Source organism: Papaver somniferum, unplaced genomic scaffold, assembly GCF_003573695.1.
Source record: "Papaver somniferum cultivar HN1 unplaced genomic scaffold, ASM357369v1 unplaced-scaffold_128, whole genome shotgun sequence".
In the NCBI taxonomy this organism is placed as follows: Eukaryota; Viridiplantae; Streptophyta; class Magnoliopsida; order Ranunculales; family Papaveraceae; genus Papaver; species Papaver somniferum.
Window position 1 is genome coordinate 9,631,106 of NW_020621936.1, and position 8,480 is coordinate 9,639,585.

At 34.0% G+C, this 8,480-nt stretch overlaps 1 long non-coding RNA gene across 11 annotated transcripts; it reads left to right on the plus strand.

The window, feature by feature from the left end:
• Positions 1–1,310: 1,310 nt before the first annotated feature.
• Positions 1,311–6,006, plus strand: LOC113332082. Of its 11 annotated transcripts, none has more exons than XR_003351341.1 (9): positions 1,312–1,627; positions 2,240–2,354; positions 2,494–3,193; positions 3,814–3,891; positions 4,019–4,071; positions 4,508–4,627; positions 5,198–5,329; positions 5,426–5,518; positions 5,624–6,006. It is a non-coding gene; the product is annotated as an uncharacterized LOC113332082 (long non-coding RNA). The 11 variants fall into 11 exon arrangements; XR_003351340.1 differs by having other exon boundaries at positions 1,313–1,627; positions 5,426–5,499; XR_003351336.1 differs by having other exon boundaries at positions 1,315–1,627; positions 2,494–2,551; positions 2,631–2,731; positions 3,063–3,193; positions 5,198–6,006.
• The last annotated feature ends 2,474 nt before the right edge of the window (positions 6,007–8,480 follow it).

An 8,480-nucleotide genomic window follows, 5' to 3' on the forward strand; every position in this document is an offset into this window, starting at 1 on the left:
TGAATGTAGGTTTGTTGGAAGTATGAGTTTATCATCCATTTGAGATGAGAGGTCTTGAATATCTTTCTCAGGTGAGGAATTGGTTTCTTGGTCCTTGTGTTGCTCCATATACAGAGAGGTGGAGATTTTGATATATTGATGCAAAGAATGAGAAGTTGAGAGGTGGGTTGAATATTTGAATTGACTGGCTGATATAGGTTGGTGCATATATATATATATGGATGAGATAACACTAGTTCACAGTAAGACATGTGCTAAGAAAATGACACTGCACTTTGATGCTGACAAAGAGATAGAAAGTAGTCAACTTGGATTTTGCAATCTTAATTGGGAAATTCTATCAGGTTGAACATTTTGCTTCATACAAAAGAAATGGAAAATCGGTATAATATTTCATGTCTATTGCCAATAGAGTTGGTTCAAGATTCCCTTATTATGCTTAGGACTGACATGGTTCAGTGAAGTAGTTCTTTTGGCCCCCACAATGGTACTTACAAATCTTAGAGAAAAGAAAGATCCAGATATATTTGTTACATCTTGTTCACATGACGTACTCCAAGTACTGCTTTGTCCATAAGATAATAGTTGTTGAATAATAATGATATTTGTTGGCTGGTCTGCTGGGTAAGACTTGGTAGTCTCCAATTGACACTAAAGGAAAGAATTGTGAATGGAAAAAATTAGTAACCAGTAATTCATGGAGGGTGAATAAACAAATGAGGTTACTGAAAATAAAAATGCGTTTAAATTTGTATTCGGTAATATGGGTGGGCATAGTGATTTTATCGTGGTGGAAATGATTTAAATCAGCAGTAATAGAGTTATTGGGATAGGACAAGTGAGATAAATGTAACCTTCCGACATACTCCGGTCATCAATGATTCCTCTCAACAGGTGTTGCCTCTTCGGTATCTGCAAAAAATCAAAGATTTTTATTAATGCACAATTAGTCTCATAATAGTTAGGTGGCTTACCCTTACACCTCTTAATGATGATTTTAGACGGAATTAAGGGATAAGAGACGTTAAGAAGAGTATAAGTCGATGATTTTATTGAGTAATTATGGTTGCGAAGGATGAGTAGTTTATCATGCTTATAAATGGTAACTTCCAAAACGTAATGATGATTCTGGATGCAGTGAATAGAGTGTTGCATAAGCGTGCAATACCTAAAGACGGTACATTTAACCAAACATCTTAAACAGATGGTATCTCTTATCATTGTTATAAAAAGGTATGAGGTTTGTCTCCATGATAGCCAAGATTATCAGACGGACGACGTTGAACGAGGGCCATCATCCGGCCGTGGGGAAGCTCCGGATGGAGTTTTTGCTTGGACGGTTGAGAAAGCTTGCGTTTTCTTTTTTTATTTACCGTATAAAATGTATAACAAAACTCTTTTGTTCGGACTCCTGCTTCAGAATAATTTTTTCAGAGAAAGACTGATCATCAACCTAACCTTAATCCTTTAGAAGATACCCATCTTTCTTTACGGCGATTTAGCAGATATGCCATCAAATCATGATTATATAAACCTTAAAAGTAAAGGTTCTGGAGCTCAAGCATAACGTCGAGCGAGAGAGAAAGGTGAAACTCCCGGTGAGAGTAATGGACATCATCAACAACATGTATGCTTCCTTTTTCTTTTGTTTTTTTTAATGTATTACAGATTATCAAAACAAACTAGAATTATCGTTTAAGTTTCCACCATACTGGATGTCCTCTTCAATTAATTGCAACCCATAGGTTTGTTTGTAGACCGATTAGGTATTGAAATTTGTTGGTTTTCTTTCTTTAATTGTTTGGGAATTTACGGATATGGCAACCTTATCTTCGTCTGCATCTTAACCAAAAACTGGCTATGGAAAATCTTCCAGTTTCTCACTCAATTTTAATCAAAATTTCACCTCCTCAACTGATTTGTATATAAAAACTGTAGTTGCTGAGATCAATACAATACCTCAGAGCAATTTGCTGATGAATACCAATACTGCAGATGATTGGTATTCATCTGTATTATCACGAGAGTACCTCAGAGACGTATGAACCCAATACATGCTACAACCCAGGGATTTACTATTAAAAGAAAAAGAAAAATTTGCTGATGGTTATGGATAACTCTAATTAAAATTGGGGGTTAAATTTAATTGTATGTTGCATATGTTGCTAATGGTTATGTTTAACTCTAATCAACTTGGTATTTTCTGTTACGTAACTTGGCTTATATTTTGATTTGCCAGTGATCCATATCGGAAGCACAAAAAGCATTCCAGGAGAAGATATGTCCCGAGAAAGAAGTAACACAACTACAACTCACTGACGGTGATGAACATCATGGGCAACGAACCAATACATGTATGTTTACAAAATATCAGCATCCAAAATTACATGTGTCAGCTATCAGGGCTAAAGTATGATTTCGTGACTTAGATATATATGTAGTTTTGTGATTAACCTCATTTCTATTACGTTTGATTGTTGTCCGAATTGCCAGGGATATCCGCTCATCCCAGAAAGCACGCCAAAGTAAGGTAGTGCAACAGCGCCAGAAGGTCTGTCCTTATACACTATATCTATACTATGTGTTTTCGCAACTAAGGAAGGTATCCTTAGTTAATGTATTTGTATCAGATATGGCTAAATCACGTGAAGAGGTTACAAAGTTAGAGAAGTACAGGGAGTTGGCCGCACATCAGATCTTCAGAATCTGCTGTAAGGTATTTGAAAATAAGGTACATAAGCCCATTGCGATAAGTAAGAATCTTGAAGATGAAAGTATTTTTAAAAGAAGTAGAAATTGAACACCTAAAATACTTGGAGATCATTAGTTGTGTATATCCCGGTTATTGTTTAAATTACTTATCTTAAAGATCATGCACTCTCTTAACCACATAGCACGGAAGGTGGTAAACAAGTATGTATATTTCTATCTTTAGTAATGTCATATATTAGTGAATTCTAAATCTGATAGGATACGATTAACTACTAACTGCAATTCATCAAGTTGAACGGTGCAGTTGGTGAGCTTTCTGAATAGAGTAAGTGGTCTAATGATGATAACAGGAGCGTCTAAGGTATCCATCTACTGAATATGATTCTTAATTTGACGGAGCAAAAGAAGTAAGCCTACACTGCTTGCTCCAAGTTTGCAATTCCTTTCTTACAACAACACCTGATTCTCTTACTACCAACAGGTCTTCTCTTTCTCTCCCTCCCTCCCTCTAAGTTTAATATATATGTTACGTCATTATTTAGAGAATGTTCTTGATACCACTTAAACCATCTTAACCAGTTCATCATTCTGGAACTTTTGATTGTTTCACATTAGTAGAAAGTTACATTGATTTGGAAGGATAAATGCTCTCTTCACCATAGGAAAATGCTTACTAGATTTAAAAGATGAGATAGCTTATTTGACTCCTCATAGTTGTTAATTGATTACCAGTAAATGGGAATTATTAAGATGGCCAGCATCTTCATACCTATGCAACTCCTATAATAGTAAAATGCTTTGGTGAAGTCAAAACTTTATATGTAATCAAATATTGTTTTGTGTTTTCGTTTTTGGTAGTTATTTCATCAATTTACTTGGGCCATCATGGAAAAATCTGCGAACATGATTTTATCAGTTATATCTAAATTCAAATTTGCACCTTATACATTCATCGAATGAAAATCCTTCTCGAGCTTATGTCGTATTGCTTAGATGGAAATCAGTGGGCTTTATTTGTCTACATTAGTCGATACATTATATCTTCTTTTAGCCTAATCAGTTTTGTGGTCTCGACATGACATAATTTTGTTGCAATTGCAGCGTGAAGCATTGGATGGAAAATAGGTTGCAAAGAAAAAAAGTCTTTAGAGTACCAAATTCTGATTCTTCAATTAAGAGGTACGTCTTTTCCATTTTGGCTTTACTTGATTGTGTTATTTTGAAGGAAAATAAGTTGTTGGTTGATTGGTATGGATTCCTTATGCAACAAACATACAGTCTTTGACCAATTTTTTGTTGTTGGCAGACTAGCTTTCTGGCGTTTGAATTATTATATGTCTTTCCGTGGCTTCTAATTTGGTAAGCTCTTTCATTAACTAGAAGAATAGTGGGATAGACACCTGTATGTTGTATTCCAAGCGAACCTATCACTACTACTAAGCACTTTCTACTAATGGTAAAATCCCCAAGATTGTACAGAAGCTGTTGAATGTGTTTCAGAGCAGTTTCATCACTAGGCATAGATTATATAGGAAATCAATCCAATTTCAATTTATTTTTTTTGGGTTTTCGGTTTCAGTTAGTAATCATGGATTTTTATTTTTTACCCGGACTTTATGAATGCGTGTGGGACCTGGGAAAGTGATAAATACCAGAAAGAGAGAAGGGAGACAATGAAGTTGTAGATGATTGTTCATTGGGTTACATGTTTAAAATTTTAGGTTTTTTGGATGTGGCTGATTAAATCTTCACATTTCCATCTTCTTAATTGTGTCTGATGTTGTTTTCGATGTAGTTTTGTAGTGGTTGTGCACTCTTATCAGCTTCCACCTCTGAATGGTAAACACGCTTTTCATCAGAACTGGATCGGTATTGCTCCCTGTCTGTAAATATCAAGATCTACTTCTTTCTCTAGGTAAAGATTAGCCCAAATATCTGTTAGTTGTCTATTCATCAAAATATCAAGATCTACATCTTTCTCCCTACCACATAAAGTTTCTCCTCTATATTCCCCATATAACGTTGGTAATCAAATTATTATCAGTTCAAAATCGTTATTTCGATTCTATGTTTGATTGTTTTCTATAAAATATTTTTTTGGATCCTCCTTTTATGATGTGTCCAAGCCTGCATATATATAGTTTTCTTTATATACACGTTCAATAGTTGCAAGTGTCTCAGCTGTTTTGTGATAGTAATTTGTCCATACTCAAAGTAGTGGAATTTGATGTTGGTTTCACATTGCAGAACACTAAAGTAGGTTTAAAGATATTAAGAGCTCTTACTGAAGAAACAAAAGCAAAGAAAAAGTTATTTTATTTCCTCTTTCATTTTATTTTTATTCTTATTCGTGGTATAGATTGATTATTATAGTGTAAGCCGAATTCCAAGTTACAAACACAAAATAGTACTAAGTAAGCTCATAGAACTTTAATCATTTTTTGGTAATTTATGCTAACTCTTTTCATTATAATCTGAAATGTAGACGAACGAGAGAACAAAGGGAGCACAAATGCAGAGGGAAGGAGGATTGGAGAAGTTGAGAATCAACCCAATTTCATAACCAAAAAGACCAAACAAAATATTGGGAATTTATCTTAAAGGAAGATGTCAGAAAGTAAAATCTTCATTGTATTTTTGGTTTCCTTTCACACCTCTCTCTTCACTGCCGTCTAGCATATTCTTGACTGTTTTCCTATTGATGAAATCCCAGGTGCAATCATTTCGGGCTTCTGATCATGGTTTTGAGTTCCTGTCTACTATTAAGTATAGAGTGAAAACGAAAAGGTCTTTCAATTCCATTTTTGTTAGTATTCATTTAAATCTCTATTTTAAACTCTCTTTATATTGTAGTTTGTCTTAGAAATTGGTGTAGGGAGAGAGTTTAGTTAATTAGCTTCTTTACCAACAGGTAAGGCTAGATACAATATATATGCATGTAAAGAATAACAAGGCAGGTCTTGGTGGGAATACAATAGAGAAGAAAATGAAGCTGCTTCCTAAAATTCTGCCTGAGAGGAAAAATTGTGAGTCCCTCCCTCTCTCTCATTCTGTCAATTTTAATTGCTTCACATAACATTTTGAATGATTGCAGCTGGCTGATATTAGTTTTATGGAAACCAATGCCGAGTAGTAGCTGCTGCTCATGCCTCAACCTTTTATGAAATGACGTAGCCTGGATAATTTATAAGAATATTATCTGTTTTATGTTTTTCGTTGTTCCTTAGAATCCAAAATCTCATGAGCAGATTAATCTGAATGATAAGTTTTTTCGTAATATATTTGTGATTTACATACTACTTCTAATTCGTCGTTGTTGGTGGTCTTTGGATAGTTAAATGATGATGAAAATCCTTTTAAAAGAATATTTTAATAGAGGTTACGTAAAATTCATTTGTAATATTAACCACATCTTTTCTGTTTATAAATAAGATCAAGCATGGGTTGGATGTAAATGTAAAATTTTGTAAGAAATGGGCTTCCAAGACCATTAGTAATTAGCATCTACCAAGATTTCTGGCTCCCTGGCCATTAGCTATCAATTTTGTTCCGTATGTTCGTAAATATCTTAGAAACTAAGCTGATTGATGTAGCTTCACCAATGGAGATTTACAATTACACAAGTTGCACACGACATCATGCATCTATCGTGAGTGTTAGTTGCCACGCTAATGTGGATGTTTTTCCTTTTATTGTAACTTATTAATGAGATCCGTTGACATGGTTATATTGACATAATCTTCACATTTTAGCGCCATTTTTTCTACTGAGCCCAACCGATAATAAATTTGAAGCTAATTTTTTGGTGACATGTTCCCCATATAAAATTCTACGTTCCTACCAAAAATGAGAGTATTCTGAAATACGAGACTTCGTCATCCACAAATTTTAATTTTAACCGTTAATCTTCAACGGTTAATATCCAAAATCGTAGATTGCAGTTTTATACATCTCGGAATGCTCTCATTTTTGGTTGGAATGTAGAGACTTATAAAAAGAACATGTCACCAAAAAAATTAGCTTCAAATTTTTTACCGTTTGGGTTCAGTAAAAAAAACTATAACCATGTCACCAACATCGTTACTTGACCAAAAATATTTCGCCGACTACTAATTTGGGCAGGACAAGGTTTCATTTCCCGCGGGTCCATGGTCATGGAATTAGGGATCCAACATGCGACAATTGTTGGTTTTATAATTTGGGGTTAGTCATCGTCGATGTAACTTGGGATATAATTATTTTAGCTTTTACAGGTACATGCATTTAGGGGTATCAAAGGACATTCTAAAGAATCATAACAAATTACTTTATGCCCCCTTTGTCCATGGTGAGATAAAGGTTTAGGGTATTTCACGTAATTTAAGGAATATAGAGATATGAATTTTTTTTCCAGTCTATGTCCTTAATAAAAGTCTTTAAACATTAACAGTTATTCGTGCATTAAAAAAACACATAGTTCCAAGATACAATGCAAGAGTACTATTGGTTTTGTGAAAATATGAAACCTTCAGGTATTAAGACTTGAAAATAGACTTAAACCTTCATCTAAAGTGGGACGAAGGGAGTACTACTTATAATTGCTTGCTAAGTTGATAAGGAGATATTTTGTAAAAGCGTGTAGAGTTTAATGTGTAAAATCATAGTTGTGGAACATGTAATTGATGCATTAGGGTCGTAGACTAACCCAAAAACCATAAAAAAAAAACTGTCAATTGGCCTTTTGCATTTTGCCAAACGCGTCGACTAACGGTTGACTGATGTTGACCGTTTGTATTTTTTAAAAGGTTTTTATTTTTCCCTCTAAATCATCACCCAAATAATCTTCCCAATATAATCGTTCATCTCAATAACTGCTATATTCCACAAACGCACCCTACAACTTGGGCGCGATATTCTATCAGTTTAAGGTGTTAACTGGATAAGAGATGATGTCATTTAACTATTTCATATTTTGATAAAAAAATATACGGTCAAAGTCAGTTTACGACTCAATGTAACTGCATGTTCAACGACCAAGATCCTAATTAATTATGCAAGCTAAACTGGAAGTATAGACGTATTGGTGTGTTAGTGTCACATTGTTGTAGTCCCTGCACTATATTACATGACTTTTGTGTAATCTCACCTTAACTTCACTAGGTTAGGCTCACAATCACATGTTAAGTTGATTAGTTAAGTAAATCATATTTTGTCTGTTAAAAAAGACTATGATACTATACTTTTGAAGTAAAGCACCAATAATTAATTTTTGCATGGAGTTGACCCAATTCGAGCACTTCTCTGTATCATTCTCTAAGTATGTTGAAATATGTTACGTAGATAAAAAGTCACCTCATTTGTTTCTCCCTCATCGTTATCACCATTACGTACTAAACTAGACTAACATGGACCATTTATTTTTTTGATTTCTCTGTTTCAGTCTCCATTAATGATGATCGGATTTAAAACTAATTATGGATAAATATTGATAAAATCAAATCAAGTGATGTATATTTTCTTTCAAGATATAATTTTTGGTGGAACTGTGCGTCTAAATATAAACTGATTCTATTAGTAATGATGTTATTACTAGGTGTTTACTGATGTTGTAGATATATAGGTACCTGGAATGATGTAAGTTAATTATTGTATAATTGACTAAGTTATACATTGACTAAGTTGTAGTATTTTTTAATGCATTGCTACAAAAAAAAAATACAGTATGTACACTTAAGACTATAAGGAGAGGTTCAACCGTAGGCGAAGTTTGATTGAGAAACCGAGTTTCC